The sequence below is a fragment of the Octopus sinensis genome, unplaced genomic scaffold, assembly GCF_006345805.1.
Source record: "Octopus sinensis unplaced genomic scaffold, ASM634580v1 Contig10755, whole genome shotgun sequence".
In the NCBI taxonomy this organism is placed as follows: domain Eukaryota; kingdom Metazoa; phylum Mollusca; class Cephalopoda; order Octopoda; family Octopodidae; genus Octopus; species Octopus sinensis.
Window position 1 is genome coordinate 193,523 of NW_021832220.1, and position 20,858 is coordinate 214,380.

Genomic DNA, 20,858 nt, shown 5'->3' on the forward strand with positions numbered 1-20,858 from the left:
CGGAATCGAAATTGAACCAATCCTATGACTAGCACCCGGCAGTTGCCAGGACCGCTGGACTTACTCCTGTGCAGGTGGCAAGTGAAGAAACACCATTTCTACCCTGCTTGAGGAGATCCATTGAGTCAAGTACACCAACATCAAAATCAATGGAAACTGCAGTTGTGATCCCTGTACCGGTGGCACATAAAAAGCACCATCTGAATGTGGCTGATGCCAGCGCTGCCTAGACTGGCTTCCGTGCCGGTGGCACGTAAAAAGCACCATCCGAATCGTAGCCGATGCCAGCGCCGCCTTGACTGGCTTCCGTGCCGGTGGCACGTAAAATGCACCAATCCGATCATGGCCGTTGCCAGCCTCGCCTGGCACCTGTGTCGGTGGCACGTAAAAAGCACCCACTACAATCACGGAGTGGTTGGCGTTAGGAAGGGCATCCAGCTGTAGAAACATTGCTAGATCAGACTGGAGCCTGGTGCAGCCTTCTGGCTTCCCAGATCCCCGGTCGAACTGTCCAACCCATGCTAGCATGGAGAACGGACGTTAAACGATGATGATGTATGTGTGTGTCTCTTATATTTTTTAATTACTATAAATATTCCATTGAGGAGGGAGCTGGTTTCCAACAGATACAAGGCTCCATCTTTGGGATGTAGTTAACACGCATACAGGGATGTAGCTCAATGATAGAGCATTCGCTTAGCATGCAAAAGGCCCTGGGTTCGATCCCCGGCATCTCCAAACTGCTTTATATTATATATGTATGTATATATAAGTCCTTACAAATGTAGTTTAGAAACTTGCTGACTTACCTTTCAGTAAAAAAATTGTATATGCTAGTTCTTGGTACAGCATAAAGGATATGTTAGACAGATATTATGGCAGTAAGGAAGAATTGCATTTATGTGTGCATTTATGTGTGCATCTATGTGTGTATATGCCTGCTTATGCATGTAAGTACATGTGAAAATCTACGAGCGCGAGTAGTATGTGTTTTCTGTTAACATTTCGCCATCAGTAGTTTGCGTTCTATAAATTATCAGATGATGTATTTCAAACAGCGATTTACCATATGTACTTATAAATTTATGTCTATCTACCAACTGACATGTTTTAGAATTAGCTTAGTTGAGGCAGCAGCTGTAATGAGCCAGGGGAGTGGGAGAATTCACATACTTAGGGACTTGCAAGATACTTGTTGTTGCAGTTAAGTTATCAGCCGAATAAAAAGATTTCTCACCAATAGATATATCGTGTCACTGTCTAGCTCGAGACAATTCAGTACATTTACACATTAAATAACATTGTATTGGGTGTAGTGTTTCAGTTTTGAAACTTTGTACTCTGTCCACAGACCAAGCTGTTTCTTTACACAGTAACATGAAGCAAAGAATAGTATGTGGCACAGTGTAATAATCTCAACATGTTACAGTCACTCTACCATTCAATAATTTTCTCTACATCTGGTGATATTTTAGCAGCATAACTAACCTGAATCAAAAGACCATTTTCCCCAACCACCCAAAATATTATAACCACGACATCATTATATCCTTCTGAAAGAATGTAATTTGAAAGAGATTTTCCTACTCTTTCCACAGATAGAGTGATTATGTGCAAGGTCAATTTGAAACTCGTACACAGCAGGTGTGTGGTTGCATGGTTTTTCAGTCAAAATTGTCTCACCTTTCTTTAACCTATGTCTATGTCTCACAATGTCTTGTGAGGGACATGAGTCTGTTATTTCTAACATATCTAGTGATCCCGCAGAGGCTTCTTTGATGGTTTGTATATCAAGGATATCTTGCATATTTGCCTGTGTATGTATCTGCATATGTATATATAATATATATTCAATATAATATAACCATAATTTGAGAAACAAATCTAATGTACACTCAGAACCACACTCTCACACAAACATGTATTTTTGCCTCTCATATGGTGGATTATATATATATATATATATATATATATACACACACACATACAAGAGTTATGGAATGGAGTTTGTGAAATCTGGGCTATATATATTTCATAGCAAATGGAGCCTAAGAAGTGGTAAAATCCAAGTATGGTGTATACCATCAGCTACTGTTTAGGCCAAGGATATCTTGATTGGATTAAAGGCTACTGAAAAGTATCCGCCGGTATACACCTCACTTGGATTTTACCACTTCTGAGGTTCCAGTCGCTATGAAACATATGTAGCCCGAATTTCCCATACTCTATTCCTTAACTCTTGTGTTATTTATCGCACACTTGGCAAATGAGGTTGTGATGGTGAACACATAAATCAAACTTGGACAGGAGACTGACAAGAACATGTCTTCCTTGTTTCAGCTACAACAGAGAGAAAGAAACACAAATTAGGAGTAGAAAGAAAGATAGCTGATGGTCACGTATGAACCATGTGAACAAGGGAGGAGGAGTGAGGGAGAGAGAGGGACAAACACACACACACATGTATATATGTGTGTGTGTATGTATGTATGTATGTATGTATATATATATATACAATAGATTCATTGATGATCAAGGCTTATCAAAGTGAAAAATGCAACAAATTAACTTGACAGAAGCACCCAGAGAAGATAGTGAAGTAATCTGTTATCCAAGCATATAAAGTATTGATGAAGTAAAGTCAGTGTTAGGTACTTCGCAATTCCAAGAGTGGAACCTTGAATGTGGTGTAACAGATAAAACAAACGAATTGGTTTTCAAGCATTGCTACAATTGTTTCACTAGGAGTTTTTTTTATTTTGATGTATCATTTAGAGTACGCAACACAGTATATAACTTCCAAGCTCATCAAGCAGCCATGTAAACAAGTGAACAACGACTTGTTGGGTAATCCACAGAATTTTCAACAGCTGAAATTTCAAAACAGATCATTAATTCACCATCATTATATGGCAGAACTTTACTTGTTATAGATAATTTTATATCATACCTAACAATCCTCTCCTTTAGGCTCTGGACGAATTTTTTGAAGAGAAATGATGTTTTCTTTTTTTTTCTAAATTTGAACGAAGTGATGTGATCATGTAACAGTTGCATAAAAACCTAAGTGATAGTAAGTAGGTTCCCTGTTGTTAATGAGCATTTGTACACTAAGTTCTTTCTTAGTGGACATTTTAGGCGATTTGCTTTATAGCTATATAAACGGTTTAGCCTGTAATTAAGAGACTTATTTAAAAATTTCACATTCTATCTATATTAGGTGTTTAGCAAGTAGTCCCATCTACATTAAGATACGACACATCCGATATATATGCTTTCATAATTCATGCTTGTTACTTCGGTATTATTACGTGTAATCCTTTGTAGTTTTTTATCATTACTTTCCTTAACCTCATTATTACTAGTACTATGACCTTTAGTGCCACTATCATTACTAAAATATTATCTTCCTTACTATTGCCACTGTGGTTAATATTATTATTGCCAATATTATTGTTATTGTTGCTACTACAATCCATATTACAGTTATTAAATGAGTTGGCCAAATTCACTTCAAGAAACTTCTTTGTGTTACGTACTGCTATAATTTCAGCCAAGCTTCTTTTAGCCAAGTAAATTTAGCATAAATGAATATGAATTGATCAATATGCTTATTGAATTAATCCCAGAATTATATAATACCAATGGATCCGAATGTACGTAAGCTGATTAAAAATGTATACTTCTCCACTTTTGTGGGTGGGACTAAAAGGATCGGGTACAGTTTAGATGGCAAAATAGCTTGAGGGACATACAATGCACTAAATTACCTTTTGCGATTTGGGAAGTGACCTTGAAGATGTAGTGCTTGGTAAACACCACCCAAACTGTAAGGATGATGTATGATATAAGAATGTGCTGGCTAACTACAACGAGGCAGTAACGGATGACCCGGTAGTTGCAGGTGAGAAAGAAATCATAGTACTTGGAGTATCTGAGAGTCAATCAGGGATGCGTATATGGGATGAGACAAATCGACGAAGGGAGTTGGGGTGTGGAAAAGATTCAGGTTTTGCACTGGCGACACCAGCGGCAAGAATGTGGGAAAGAGTAAGACAGCTACAAAGACTTACAAAAGATAAAAGTCACCAAGAACAATAAGAAATATGTTCCATGTGTTAGCTTCATTACATTATGTCTTAGTAACTTTATAGATTAACAACTGTTTTATTAGTAGCAATTCATCATTTTATGACACCAGTCAGCATCGAATATACAATATAAATATATTTAACAATGTATTCTTACCAGATGTTACCTGTTTTGGTGTAGTCTTCACTTTTTTCCCCTACTCAACTAACGTAAGTATAATGCTTGTAAGTGGTCACTTGATAGAAAGCAGAGCAAAATCTCCCTCAAACCACACCCTACTATCCTAAAAAAGAAAAGAGAAATAGGATAATGCAGTCTTAGATAAATATGCCTGAAAACAGAAAGGCTGGTGATGGCTGGAACGCCTTTGATCACAGGTCTGCTCTATCAAAACTGACATTGGGCTTAACGATAGCAAAATCTTCTACCTAAACTATTGATTAACGATATAGACATAAATCACTTGAAGGAACACAAACATGCCTATGTGGTTAAAAGTTTAAATTCACATCTAGGTGGTTCTGAGTTCGAACTAGCTGTATGGCAGCCTTAGCAGGTATCTTCTATAGTGCCTCACTTTGACCAGCCACATTGTGAGTTGAAAGTGTTTGGTCACTTCATATCAATGTAAAATGTATACCCGTTAGCCAGACAGAACCATGGTATATCTGGTGCAACACATTTGTGAATCGAACCTAATTGATGGTTTACTATCTGTGTGTCAAAAGTTTGCTGGACCAGATCTCAACTGAGGCTGTACAACACCAAGATTGATGAACATGAAGTTGTCCATAAACGCACTACAACTTCTGACACACGAAAGTTCCCTTTCCTCACTATCTACCTTTGTTACTACCATTGCAATGGTGTCTACTTCTGGAAGTTGTTTGGTCTCTCACCACCTACATTAACCCTCTCCAGACTCACTAAACTCTCTTATATGTGTCTTTCATAATGTGGTAGCCCATATTAAAATCTCTGAAATAACTGAATAATTACACGTTTTTCTTCTTGCCATCAACTTCAAATGTTTTAAGAAACAGTAACCATGTTGACCTCAAAGGCCATGAAAACAACCCCTTCCTTTAGAAAACAGATTCACAATATTTTGTAGCTGGTATTTGACAAATGTCTTTCCCACCGTTTTACAAAAAAATAAAGATTATTGTAATCAAATTGAACCCAATTTTGCGCAGTGGTGTCCATAAGTTTTTACAGTAGGTCCGCCGTGCATGTGCATCGTTTTAGATATTTTACATGAAGTAGTGTGCTCTTATGCTGAATTTGTACAGAAATTCTGAAAGAAAGAGAAGACTTATTATTTTGGAACTTGAAACTCATCAGCCATATTTCTGATTACACTGTTCTTCTCATATCCCAATTCTTGCAACTATTTCGAAAATGTGTTTAAACGAATGTGCTGTATTTGTTAAAATATTTCTTCAGCGACCCTGTAGTAACTACTTCACATTTTTTTTTGAGCCTCTGTGAACTCGCAACGCTCCAAAACTGGCGCTATCATCTAGGTTAAGATCCACTGCTCTAAACCATGCCAGTCTAAAAAGAAAAGTAAATAGCTCTATGAGTGAATTATTATTACTCCAACTCTGCAGATTACCCGTTTGTTCTTAACAAAGCGTTAAAGAAAGATATAGATAAGTAAACAGGCATAAATATATAATTGCAGCTAGTAAACAAGTGTTTGGTGGGATTTTCTATTGAATTTTCAACTGATGATAAATTACTAATGGCTATTATAACAGACATTACGAGTGCACACACACACACACCTTTGCTGATGTGTCACAGTTGATGACAAAATCCACCTTTTCTGCCGTAGCATCAGTGTAACGTATTCCTTAGACTGTACTCAAAAATATAACAAACAACTTTCTAATTAAACGGTAAGTCTGCAAAGTCCTTAGCCTTATTCTTAAATGTATAAATATCTATCTATATATCTACCTCTCTCCTTTTATCTCTTTCTCTCTCTCTCTCTCTCTCTCTCTCCCTATTCATCTTTTTACTCTTTTCATTTGTTTCGCCATCTGACTGCGGTCATGCTGAAACACCACCTTAAAGAGTGTTAGTCGAAAAAATCGACCCCAGAACTTATTCTTTGTAAGCCTAGCACTAATTCTATCGGACTGTTTTGCTGAGCCACTAAGTTACAGGGACATAAACACACCAGCATCACTTGTCAAGCGATGGTAGAGGGACAAATACAAACATACAAACACAAATATATACATACATATATATGACAGACTTCTTTCAATTTCCGTCTACAAATCCCCTCATAGGTCTTCGGTAAGCTTCTTACCACACAGCCACGCTTATGCCTATATATATATATATACCATCATCATCATCGTTTAACGTCCGCTTTCCATGCTAGCATGGGTCGGACGATTTTGACTGAGGGCTGGCGAACCAGATGTCTGCACCAGTCCCCAATCTTGATCTAGTAGAGTTTCTACAACTGGATGCCCTTCCTAACGCCAACCACTCCGAGAGTGTAGTGCGTGCTTTTTACGTGCCACCAGCACGAGGGCCAGTCAGGCAGTACTGGCAATGATCTCGCTTGAATCTTTTTACACGTGCCACTTGCACAGGTGCCAGTGAAGCGACGTTGGTAACGATCAGGCTCGAATGGTTCCCTTTTACGTGCCACGGGTACGGAAGCCAGTTGGCTGCTCTGGCAACGATCACGCTCAGCTGGTGCTCTTGGCACCCTACTAGCACAGGCGTAAGTGCCAGTAAGGCGACGCTGGTAACGATCACACTCGAATAGCCGCTCTGTCAACGATCACACTCGTATGGTGTTCTTTGCACCCTGCTAGCACAAATGCCAGTCATCGAATTGATTTTGATTTTGATTTCACTTGCCTCAACAGGTCTTCGCCAGCAGAGTTTAGTGACCAAAAAAGGAAGGAAAAGGTACGCATAAGCGGGCTGGTTACGCTCCTGGCATAGGCCACGGGTTATGGTCTCATTTGGCTTGCCGGGTCTTCTCGAGCACAGCATATTTCCAAAAGTCTCAGTCGCTAGTCGTTTCCTTGGTGAGACCTAATGTTCGAAGGTCGTGCTTCACCACTTCCTCCCAGGTCTTCCACAGATTCCCTCAACCGCTAGGGTGTGGCACTTTTTCACACAACTATCTTCATACATTCTCGCAACATGACCATACCAGTGCAGTCGTGTCTCTTGCACACCACATCTAATGCTTCTTAGGTCCAACATTTCTCTCAAGGTACTTACAATCTGTCGAGTATGCACACTGACATTACACATCCATTGGATCATACGGGCTTCATTCCTTGTGAGCTTACGCATGTCCTCAGCAGTCACAGCCCATGTTTCACTGCCATGTAACATGGCTATTCGTACACATGCATCATACAGTCTACCTTTTACTCTGAGCAAGAGGCCCTTTGTCGCCAGCAGAGGTAAGAGCTCTCTGAACTTTGCCCAAGCTATACTTATTCTAGCAGCTACACTTTCAGCGCACCCTCCTCCGCTACTGAGTTGGTCACCTAGATAACGGAAGCTATCAACTATTTCTAGTTTTTCCCCCTGGAATGTGGCGGAAGTTGTTCCCTGCGCATTGTCAGTGTTTATTGCACCTGAGCATCTGCCACATACAAAAGCTATCTTCCCAGTTAGTCTTCCACTGGGTACATCTTATAGAGCTTCCACCTACGCCTCTACTACAGATCGAGCAGGGCCATCTACCTGAAGGCATTTGTGGTTTGCCAACCTTCCTACTTATTAGGACTTCGGTTTTAGCCAGGTTGACTCTAAGGCCCTTCGATTCTAATCCTTGTTTCCACACTTCTCCTCTAGTTCTGATAGTGACTCAGCAATTAGAGCAAGGTCGTCAGCATAGAGGAGCTCCCAGGGGCATCCTATCTTGAATTCCTCTGTTATTGCCTGGAGGACTATGATAAATAGGAGGGGGCTGAGGACTGGACCCCAAACTCTACCTTGAATTCTTCAGTGTACTCGTTGCCAACCCTTACCTTACTTACAGCCTCCCTGTACATGGCTTGCACAGCTCTCACTAACCATTCATCTATCCCTAGTTTCCTCATTGACCATCAGATAAGGAATGGGGGGACCCTATCAAAAGCTCTCTCCATGTCAACGAAAGCCAGGTACAGGGGTTTATCTTTGGCTAGATATTTCTCCTGCAGATGTCTTACCAGAAATATGGCATTAGTGGTGCTTTTCCCTGGCACAAACCCAAACTGCATCTCATCTAAACTAACTCTCTCTCTAATTAGTTGGGCTATGACCCTCTCCATAACCTTCATTACCTGATCCAACAGCTTGATACTTCTGTAATTATTTGTATCTAGGGCGTCACTGCTACACCAGTCATTGGGTATGACTCCTTCGTGTATCATCTGGTTAACTATATGAGTGACTAGGCTATAGCTGACACTTCCCTATATTTTTGAGCATCTCTGCAGTGATTCCTCATGGGCCTGGGGCTTTCCCTGTCTTCATACTTCTAATTTCCTTAACTACCATGGAACTGTCAACTCGGATAGCTGGTCCCTCTGTTGGGTCGACATTCAGCAGACTCTCTTTATCCCATTCATTTTCTTTATTCAGCAACCTTTCATAGTGGCGTCTCCAAACCTCTCTCTTTGCATCCTCATTTAGCGCAAGTGACCCGTCTTCCATGTGAACACATTTCTCTCCTACCACATCACGATTCTCTCTCACTCACTGTCTTTGCAACACAAAATACCTCAAGTCTTTGGTCCTCACAGCACAGAACATTGGTAAATTTTTTCTTATCTGCTTCCCCTCTGGCTAAATAAACCTGCCTCCTAGCTTCCCTTCTGGCAGTCTGATACACTTCCCTGCTACCACCGTTCTTCAAGTCCTTCCAAGCCTGTCTCTTTTGTCTAATAGCCTTATAAACAACATTGTTCCACCACGTTAATTTGGGTTGAGAGGGGACTTTGCACCATCCACAGAGCTGGTCGGTGGCCCTTAGCAGGTTGTCCCGTAGGAACCTCCAGTTCTCTTCTATACCATGTGAAGCTATATCCGCTTCTATTTCGTCAAAGGCTCCGAGTAATATGTCTCTAAATCTATGTCCGTTAGCAGGATCTTTAAGTCTCCAGACCCTTCTTCTCCTTGCGGGTCGTCTTCTGGGCATCCATGCAAGATAACAAACGAACAAATGATTACCTTATGAACATCATTAGTTCACAGCTTCTATAAGATGCAGTGGACTCATTGTTGAGTACCTGAATAACACTCCATAGCTTCATCGGAGCTCCGGCTTCATATTCGAAGGTCCGATGAAGCTATAGAGTGTTATTTAGGCAGACAACTGTGAGTTTACTGCTTCTTATATAACAGAAACAGCTGTAAGCTAATGAAGTCCATAAGATGATAATTTATTCCGTTGTCATCTCTCTTTCTTATTTCTATACTTAGCTAATACTTCGTACTAAAATATATGTATAGTGGCTTCTACAATGGGTTATTAGTCTCTCAATGCAGATGCTAATTATATATATATATATCGAACACACATACACTGGTGTTTTAACGCCAGGTGCATTGCTGAGAATATATTCTCTTACGCTTATCCACGAACTAGCAAAATACATACCTTTATATGTGTGTTCGATATTGTTTACATGCCTTGAGCTGCTTCTAATCCATATTTTCATTGACATATATTAATATGTGTGTGTGTGTGTGTGTGTGAAGGGTCTTTGCAGATGTCCTGTTACACTCAAATAAAAAATATCCTTTCTTTCTTAAATAGCTTCTCTTAATGTTTTTCTTTCTGTGGGAATTCTACAGATCCCCCTTGTAATAATAATTATAATAGTAATGATACATAAATGATCTCATGTACAGGTAAACTATTTGCGAAAATCAAAGACGGGAACATAACAAAAGTAAATTATCTAATATATTGCGCAGCTTCTGTTGCTGTAAAAATTAAGAGTTAAAAGTCAAACAGGAAAAATAGAGCAGAAACCTAAGGCAGAAAAAAAGCAAAAACAAAGAAAGTGTAGCATGACACAAGAAGCCAGCGCCATTTTATATGAGATCTCGCTGGCGGCCATTGCCAGGTCCAAGACAAGAGCAAGATCTCGCCTAGAACCATGTTTGCCATGCGCGAGAAGACAGCAAGGCTCTCGTGGGCAACATCTATTTAAGGAGGTGTATTGAGCAACCCGTTCTCTTCTCTCGCGTTGGCGCTCGCGATGAACAACACTGCAACCTAGCAGCTCACAGCAGATTCTTAACTCCTTAACTCGCTCTAACTTTACCCATTATCTCCAGAGGTAATGTATCTCTCCCAAACGGAGCTAACGAACTACGCGCTGACATACAGATGGTCACTGGGAGCAAACCCCATGAAATGAGAACCAAATAAACAACCATTGAATTGCATCCGCTTGTAAGCCTCTTCGTCTTCAAGTTCCAGAATCCTAAGACTATAAAAAAATCATTGTAATGAGAGAAGGAGACACTCCACAGGTATCGGGAGCCTTCTAGTTCCATTCTAAAAGTATTATCAGTAAAACAGGATATTTAGGAACAACGAAAGGAAATTTTATCAATGGCTGAACAAAGAGAATGAATATCAAAGGAATAATATACCAAATGTTGAAGCAGCAAGGATCTTTTGGTTAGATGTCTGGAGCAAGGAAGTTCAACACAACAACAAAACAGATTAGTTTCAGGAGTTTAAAAGTGAACAGGAAAATAAGTCAAGGCTAGAGAATATAGATATTACGAAGAGAAATTTTTTTTTTAAATGTTTGAAAAAGATATCAAACTAGAAAGCCCCTGGTCCAGCTTATGTTCAGACACTTTAGTTTTAAAACCCTACATAACTGTTTCCGAATGCTTTTACAGAAAAGAGATCACGGCTCTGTTATGTCGGCTGGCCTATACTCGAAAATGTATCGAACTTAGTCTCATTTATTTTTCACAAAATTTCTCTTCTCACTCGTGACTTTACAGAGTAGCCCTATCAAATAGTTCATGTGTTATTCGAACAGGTTTGATGACTGTAATATTTTTTCTTCAGACCCACTTAGGATCTATTCCATAAAGGAAACCAGCTGTATTCTGCATACTCATAAATAAGATAGTGTTTTAGTCATCATCTGAATTAAATTCTCTCAATCTATAACACAAGATATGTTTGCAAATGTATCACATCTTTATTTAATTTTTCATTACAGATGACGACTGTTCTGGCAATTATGCTTTTATTTTTTGCTGAACCAGCAGCTGCAGGTTTGTCATTATTTCTTATCTATCGTATCAACATTACTGTGGAAATTTAGGACGAGGTTAGGAAAGAAATCTTGTCATTACATGATATGCTTCTTGCGTGTCGGTACAGGGACGTGCCTTAAATCTCTGCTGTAAATGTGCTCGTGTTCCACCATCATTGTACACGGCACCACCGTTTATTGCACATAAATATCCTCTGTTGCTCTTGACACTACCTTCATCTCTTATAGGTGCCCGTCATTGTCTCAGCCACTGGTTCTGTGTCAGTTTGCCTGCATATTTGCTTGTCGTATTTGTTGAGGATGTTTGTTCACCAGGAACAATGTACAGTGATTTAATGGCTTAGTATTTGTAGCGCCAATGAGTGTGTCTTTGTGAAGTTGAAAGAGAAAATAATTTGTATAAACCCAGTGGAAGGTATTTTCAAGCACTCTGTTAATATATTCAGGCCAGGTTTAGCCCAACAGACTGTAATTGCATGCAGGTGTAGCATATGAGCAGAAGATGAAGGAATAATAAAGTGTAGTAACATCTACGTACAGGGTTGGTCTTAGGCCAATTGAACCGATTGACCCCAAACGGGCCACATCCTATATCACGATATTTCATGAAGGTGGTCCCCCTGAAGTTTAAAAAAACTACATAATAATGCTCTTTAAAAAACATACTTACTACACTTTAGTAGAACAAGATAGCAAAATATAAACCCATTCATCCAAAATTACTTAGGTCAGCCTCACTTATATTTTTAGTGTAAGGGTCAATTGTATGTGTATGCACGTTGTGTATGTGAATGTTTGTGAGTGTTTATGGGCATGTTTGGGTAAAATGTGTATGATAGTGTGTATGTGGTTAAGTGTATGGTGAATTGTATTTATATATGTGTGAGTTGCTATAAATATGCTTTGCATACGTTTAATTTTGGGGAAACGTATTTATTTCAATAAAGTGTGTCAATATCCACACAATTTCTCCTCACTCTTATTACATTTTAATCGCTATGCATCCTAAATACCTTCATGCATGCACATTGGACTCATTGCACAATATATCTGTTATTGACGAAAATAGACCAATATTTCTCAAAATTTCACCTTAATTCAACTAACTATCGAGGATGCCTGGAAGCTTAAAATAGTGGAGGGTAGCCGGTAATACATGAACATCAAAAAAACTTGCACTCAAACTGGAAAATCAGGGATATAAAAACCTCTGCATTTGAATTTTTCAATGGAGAAAACTTTTGTGCACAGTGTGTAACAGTAATTGAGATGACAGAGCATCAATATTCATTCGGGATTTGTGGAAGGCTCGTTATTCGAAGATGTACTTGATCTTCCCTATATTGCGTGGAATTTAATCATTGTGCAAGATGGTTGTCGAGTGTGAATAGTTATTACGACGATGCATACAAGGTCGTCAGTTTTTGTGGTGGTTCAGGGTCACTGGCTTTTGTTCGAAGATCTTGGATCTCCCTTGGTTTTACAAAAAAAGGGCTCTAAGTACAAGCACAAATCACATATGCATTCCCATCTCTATACATACACATGCTCCTTGTTTATACAAGTCACTCACAAACTAAATAAACATCAATCACACAGTATTTATATTACTTAAATTAAATTAATAATAATATTGATATTGACAATGATGATGAAGATTATTCTCCGTTGCTGCCCTCGATCTTTTGCAAAAAAACCCAATGGTTAGCTTAAATCCCAAGGTGAGAGATGCTAGCACGGATGTAGGAGTGAAAGTAAGAAACAGTTTAAAAAAGAACTCAGGTGACGCTTATGAATGTCCCTGCTTATACATTGCTCTTGTGTTCTATAATTTTTACAAGTTTTATTCCTTTTCCTTCCTTCCACCCTTTCCCTTTTTTCTCTTCTTTTTTTAAACTTTTATAATTTTTTTCTGTTCCTTTTTGTGCCTTTGTATTTTACTTATTTCTTTACTTTTTCTGCTGTTTAATTTTGCTACACCTCAAATTCTTCAGTTTCATTTTTTCCCTCTTCGCTGTTTTAATCCCTCCACCCACTTTTCTATTATCGTACTTTTATAACATGATGGCCTGGCTTGACTTTGCATTGGTGTTCTGTAGAAGAGGAAAAAATTAATTAAATAATCTGTATGTCAAATTGAATAGATCCGAAATGGATGAAAGGCAAAGTCGACCTTGTCGGAATTTGAACTGAGAACATAAAGACAGATGAAATACCGCTTCTAAAATACAAAATTTTGTGAAAAACATTAAGTGTAAACCCTGTTCTATGTGATACATTGTACCAGTATCGGAAGTTTCAAAGTGTTTAGTTAAAAGAATTAATTAAATAACCTGTACGTCACTTTGAATAGATCCAAAAGGGATAAAAGGCAAAATCGACCTCAGCAGAATTTGAACTCAGTGGAAATACCGCTAAGCATTTCACCCGCACACTAACTTTTCTGCCATCTCACCGCCTTAGAAAGTAAACATTCATTTTAGAAATACATTCTTTATTCTTATTGCATGGGACATTACACCCTTACTTCCTAACTTACTGACATTAAATTTCGTGGTATTCTACCTGATACTTATTTCTACTAATGTTTGTTCAGTGCAACTAACGATTCTGAATTCCTTCTGCATTTTTCTATCATTTAAGCCTAAGAAAAGTATACACTTATATTAAAATTTTAAAAATTATGCTAATTGAAGATGAATACCTACCTTACTGCCTCCCTTGAGGTCGCAGATATTTTGATGTAACTTTTTTCCACTGAACCAAATCTCAAACTATTTATGCCAAAGTGTAACTAAGGAGGTGTCCTCTTTAAAACTGTTAACAGTTTGAAATTTAGTTGAGAACTGAATTAGTGGTGAAGCTTGGAAGTTGCTGTGACTGACGTAATGGTGGACTTAACCACTACTGTGGTTGAATGATAATATTTTGTATTTCATACCCCAAAAATGTTATTCAATATATTTGAAATAATTAATCTACCTAATTTATTTATCTGCATAATTGCCTATACATATATACATGTAATATATATACATACATACATATATATATATATATATATATATATATATATATATATATAATAGTTATCGCCATACTAATATGGCATTCTTATAAAATAAGAATAAAGCTGTCCGCTTATTAGCTCCATGAGGCCACTGAAACTAGGTAAATAAAACCTTCGAACAGAGATTGTCGGAAGCGACACCTACTGGTCTGACTACGCTACATTGAAAAGGGGCAATACCCCGAAACGCGTCTGTAGCTTCGATCAAGTAGTGTGGAGCGACTGACCTCCCTTGTTCGAAGGTTATATGGATACAGTTTGTGTATCAAATAGCTAACTTAAGGCGATGGCCTCATGGAGCTAATAAGCGGACAGCTTTATTCTTATTTTTATAAGAATGCCATATTAGTATGGCGATAACTATTATTTTCCAGGAACTATTATTTTTAGAGAGACTTAGTAATTTTAATATTTCTATTATATATATATATATATATATAATATATATATTTCAACAATTGAGGGTAAAATTAATTAATAATCAATTTCACCAAGTATTCAGTATGCAAAGGGACCATTTAAGGCGAATTCAAATTATTACATTATATAAAAGGGCTTAGTAAAATAATTTACTTTGCCGCATACTGAACTCATTAGAAATAGCAGCCAAAAAAAACTTTTCTAACTAACTTTCTATACTTAAAGAAAACCTCTCTCATATAGTGTTTGCTCAACTCAACTCACGGAAGTATGGGGGTAGAGACATTAAAAATCAAATGCAAAGGTTATTTGAGAACGTACGTTTCAAGATTAGTCAAACTCGACATTTCTATCATCAGCTCAGAACTCCCTGGTTTGGATTTGAAAACACTGAAAGTGGGAGCATACCCTTTCGGCTTCTTCTCGCTTCTGAAGATCTGCTCGCAACTAACTGCCAACAAACTCAAAAATGCAAGCGAAGAATTTCTGCTCTCCCCTTTCCACCAGCGTGGGTTAAAATCAGTAAACACTATGCTTTTTTCGGTAAAATCCAAGGCATTATATAGAGAGAGATGAATTATAATTTCAACAATTGAGTAAAATTAATTAATTAATCAATTTCACAAGTATTCAGTATGCAAAGGGACCATTTAAGGCGAATTCAAATTATTACATTATATAAAAGGGCTTAGTAAAATAAATTACTTTGCCGCATACTGAACTCATTAGAAATAGCAGCCAAAAAAAACTTTTCTAAAACTATTTCTAATACTTAAAGAAAACCTCTCTCATATCGTGTTTGCTCAACTCAACTCACGGAAGTATGGGGGTAGAGACATTAAAAAATCAAATGCAAAGGTTATTTGAGAACGTATGTTTCAAGATTAGTCAAACTCGACATTTCTATCATCAGCTCAGAACTCCCTGGTTTGGATTTGAAAACACTGAAAGTGGGAGCATACCCTTTCGGCTTCTTCTCGCTTCTGAAGATCTGCTCGACACTAACAGTGCCAACAAACTCAAAAATGCAAGCGAAGAATTTCTGCTCTCCCCTTTCCACCAGCGTGGGTTAAAATCAGTAAACACTATGCTTTTTTCGGTAAAATCCAAGGCATTATATAGAGAGAGATGAATTATAATTTCAACAATTGAGGGTAAAATTAATTAATTAATCAATTTCACCAAGTATTCAGTATGCAAAGGGACCATTTAAGGCGAATTCAAATTATTACATTATATAAAAGGGCTTAGTAAAATAAATTACTTTGCCGCATACTGAACTCATTAGAAATAGCAGCCAAAAAAAAACTTTTCTAAAACTATTTCTAATACTTAAAGAAAACCTCTCTCATATCGTGTTTGCTCAACTCAACTCACGGAAGTATGGGGGTAGAGACATTAAAAAATCAAATGCAAAGGTTATTTGAGAACGTATGTTTCAAGATTAGTCAAACTCGACATTTCTATCATCAGCTCAGAACTCCCTGGTTTGGATTTGAAAACACTGAAAGTGGGAGCATACCCTTTCGGCTTCTTCTCGCTTCTGAAGATCTGCTCGACACTAACAGTGCCAACAAACTCAAAAATGCAAGCGAAGAATTTCTGCTCTCCCCTTTCCACCAGCGTGGGTTAAAATCAGTAAACACTATGCTTTTTTCGGTAAAATCCAAGGCATTATATAGAGAGAGATGAATTATAATTTCAACATTGAGGGTAAAATTAATTAATTAATCAATTTCACCAAGTATTCAGTATGCAAAGGGACCATTTAAGGCGAATTCAAATTATTACATTATATAAAAGGGCTTAGTAAAATAAATTACTTTGCCGCATACTGAACTCATTAGAAATAGCAGCCAAAAAAAACTTTTCTAAAACTATTTCTAATACTTAAAGAAAACCTCTCTCATATAGTGTTTGCTCAACTCAACTCACGGAAGTATGGGGGTAGAGACATTAAAAAATCAAATGCAAAGGTTATTTGAGAACGTACGTTTCAAGATTAGTCAAACTCGACATTTCTATCATCAGCTCAGAACTCCCTGGTTTGGCTGCTATTTCTAATGAGTTCAGTATGCGGCAAAGTAATTTATTTTACTAAGCCCTTTTATATAATATATATATATATATATATATATATATATATATATATATATTTAAAAATTGAGGGAGATAAATTAATATTAATTTTAATATCAATTTAAAACCAGTAGTCCAGCATTCAAAAAATCTGAGGAGTCAGAGAAAATTCAAATATATGTGTATATTGGCAGGGCTGGCCTGCTAGGTAGCCGGCCAGAATGCTAGAAGAAGATCATCAACGATCAAACTACAAGGGAAATTCTCTAGAGGAAGAATTCAGCGAACACCAGAACCAACTTTGGCGGGCAGGACATATGAAAAATTAAATAAATAACAGACTTAAATGCATACCTCGGTTTCGGTCTTAACAAAAGAATTACTTGCATAATTCAAGTGTCCGTGACTTCTTCAGCACATTCGGTCCTCGTGATGCAAACCGCAAGACTAACCCCAGCTCTCTGTGTCAAGACAGACACGTGCTTAGTCTTACTGATTACATCGGGAATAAAATTTCAAATGTCTTGGTTCTGGCGCGCTGAGAGACTCCTGAAGTGAAGGACTGCAGTGAATAATTCACTGCGGATAGTGCTTACAACTAGGGAACGCATTTATTTAAATATTTAAAAATTGAGGGAGATAAATTAATATTAATTTTAATATCAATTTAAAACCAGTAGTCCAGCATTCAAAAAATCTGAGGAGTCAGATATATATATGTATATATATATATGTATATATACATGTATGTATGCGTCCATGTTTGTTTATTCAGTTATGATTAAAAATAATTACATTAATATGAGCGATTACTCCATTCTTTTGTAGAGTACAAAAGTATGGAGTACAGAGTAAGCTCGACCAAATAACGTCAGTGACAAGTAATGAAACTTGCTGACCAACTGAATCATACCACTTACATTCTTATGTGAAGCCTTAAAAATCTCTTGTGAAAAAGCTGACACACCCAATTACAAATTATTAAATGTGGACTAAACTTTGAATTCTGACCTCTACATTCTCAAAGTAAAGGATTAAACCCAATGAAGCCAACAATAATGAAAACTAGTTATACATCTGCTGACAAAATATATATATATATATATCCATCACATCGTACCCTACAACCTAATTACTGTTCAAGAGAACTCTGCCTGCCCAAGATAATCTTTTTATCTCAACAAAGACAATATAAAGCCAAGCAATGACTGAAATGCATCAGTCTGATGGTGGATTACTTGGCCGAAACTTCAATGCCATTCTTAATAGTAATTCAGATATTTGTTATTTCATAATGTCTTCCATTTCCTTTTTTTAGTAGGTTGCTCTGGTTGCCCTATATTTGGTTACTGCATCTGCAGCAAGGCAGCTTGGTTTTCCCGTGCATTTGATACGTGTATATTTAAAGACTGTAGATGGTTCAATAATCGATGGAGAATCGTTGATACAAACATAGGTAATATTCCTATCATAACACAATCACACATTTTGGAAGGAGGGTAAAGTTGTAGCTTAATCCATCCCCAGTATTTGACTGGTTATGTCACAAAACAAGTTGACCCTTTCGTTACTGTGTTTTTTTGAGATGCTGTGTTTCTTTCAATTACTTTAAATATAACAAAGAATTTAGTAAAATAATTTAGCTATTAGGAAACATAAATTGTGACTAAGGTTTGGTGGAAGATTTTTATTCAAAACTTATGAAAATAAGGCATTTGTACCCAGAGCCAGTTTCAGCCGGGTTCGTAACAAAAGGGTTAAATATATAACTCTTTGACAATGTTAGAGTTCATTATTTCGTTGTTTTTGTTGTTATTATTTAATTCTTTTTCAAACGAGGGCGAGCCGATCTATAAAGCGACTTCCCGTGTACTGCTAGAAATGTACCGTAAATATTCGATTATATTAAAATCCAGTGTGTATGGGGACCAGTCCAACATGGCTACGTTACTTTTGTGCTCTCCATACTGATTTTGACTAACATTAGCTGTATTAATCAATGCATTCTCCAAGGGAAAGTTAGTATAAGGACGTAATCAGCCAGAATATTCAGATAATCCTTCGCAGGTTTATAGAGTTCATGACGAACAGCTTTGGTTGGCACAAGTTATGGCAAGGTGGTGGGAGGAGTGGCTGTGTGGTAAGAAGCTTGCTTCCCTGCGCATGCGTTGGTCAGTGTTTCCTTTGCACTGCTAGGAGTCATGTCGCTGCACACTAACATCGTGAATTATTGAACAAGCACAACTACAAGGTAAGGCATTTGTTTTTTGGGGATTCAGTAGGGATTTGTTGCTCGTTTTTGCTTTTTTGAACTCCCCCACCCCAAAAATGGCAAAAAAGTCAAACAACACTGAGTTGGAGTGGGAGATTGTCCTATCCAAACAGTGGATGAAAGACTGTGAAGAGAAGATGGTGGTGCTAAGGACTTATTCAAAGTCGCTCGACACCATCGCCCTCTTATAAAAGACTCAAATTGAAAAAGAGTTGGCAGAGTATTTGCCAACTATTAAATTCACCTCCTGTGGGGTCAAATATGCAACGGTGTGGTTGCTATTTGACACCCCTGAGGAGGTTTGCAAATTTGCAAGCCAGCCGTTGGAAGGCAAAGAGATTTTGTTTCTTCCCACGTAAGGTGGGAAGAAGTTGACAAGAGCTTGGGTCTGCAGGTTGCCACCCAGGAAATAACCCGAGTGGATAGAGGACACTCTCTGCCGGGGTCTGGATGGCAGTGGATCCAAGTAACTTTTTGCTGGTGGCTGATTGGGTAGGGTCAAAAGCCAAGAATCTGGCTTTTCCAAATTTTTGGAAACTGGCCGGTTGCAGGTACCCAGAGATTCTTGAGGGACACCCCCCACCAAAAGTGTCACCTGTGCCTGGAACCGGGCCACATCAAAAAGAACTGTCCCCAGGATCAGAGTAGGATCCTGGAACAGTTGGTTGTAGAAGAGACCCCCTCCTCCTCTTGGGGGAGAGAGGTAGTCGAGGAGGTAGAGACCTCTCCGGAAACAAAGGGGGAAAAAGGAAGGTAGGCAAATTTTAATTTTTAAAGTAGTCAATGTGGACTTCTGAAACTCTGTTAACTCTATTAAGTATGTTTGCAAACATATACACAAAAGTTTAGATGTTGCAACATACATTCTTATGTAAAATGGCAGTCCACAGATAAATAAAACTGACGAAGTTGCAAAGTATAACAAAGGAAGATACATGAGTACCAATGAGACTTTTTGGCGCTTCTTCAATTTTCTCATTTGTGAGAGGCACCCAGCCATCATTCATTTGAGTGACCATCGAGAGAATGACCACAGGGTTATCTTCACAAAACAAACAGCCTTGCAACAAACACTTTCTACAAATGAAACTACCCTTACTGCCTTTTTTAAGTTGTGTCAAGTAGATGAAGATGCAAGAAAACTTCTTTACCCACAATTACTCAAGTATTACACTTGGAGAAACAATAAATGGTATGAGAGGAAACATGGGGCTGATGCTCTTGCACAAGTTTACAGTGTCCACCCAAGCCAAGCAGAATGCATGAAGTATGTGGTCCCAAATCATTTTCAGATTTGAGGAAAGTAAATGGTTGCATGTGTGAAACTTATAGGGAAGCATGCTATCAACAAGGCTCTTTTAAAAAATGGTGAGCATTGGGACCTTGCATTGACTGAAGTACCTGTATCAGATTCTCCAAGGAAACTCCGCAACCTTTTTTGCAATTATACTGAACATGTGTCAACTTGGCATTCTCCTACAGCTTTGGATGAAACATCGTGAGGACATGTCTGAGGACTTAAAGTATGCAGTTCAACAGGAAAACCCAGATATCAATATTCAGTTCTCTGAAACAATTTTTAATGAAGCATTGATTGAAATTGAGGATCAAGTTGTGGCCATGGGTGACAAAA

The 20,858-nt window shown here is 38.0% G+C and overlaps 1 non-coding gene across 1 annotated transcript; it reads left to right on the forward strand.

The window, feature by feature from the left end:
* The first annotated feature begins 666 nt into the window (after nt 1-666).
* Nucleotides 667-738, forward strand: Trnaa-agc. Its single transcript has one exon. It is a non-coding gene; the product is annotated as a tRNA-Ala (tRNA).
* Nucleotides 739-20,858: the final 20,120 nt, after the last annotated feature.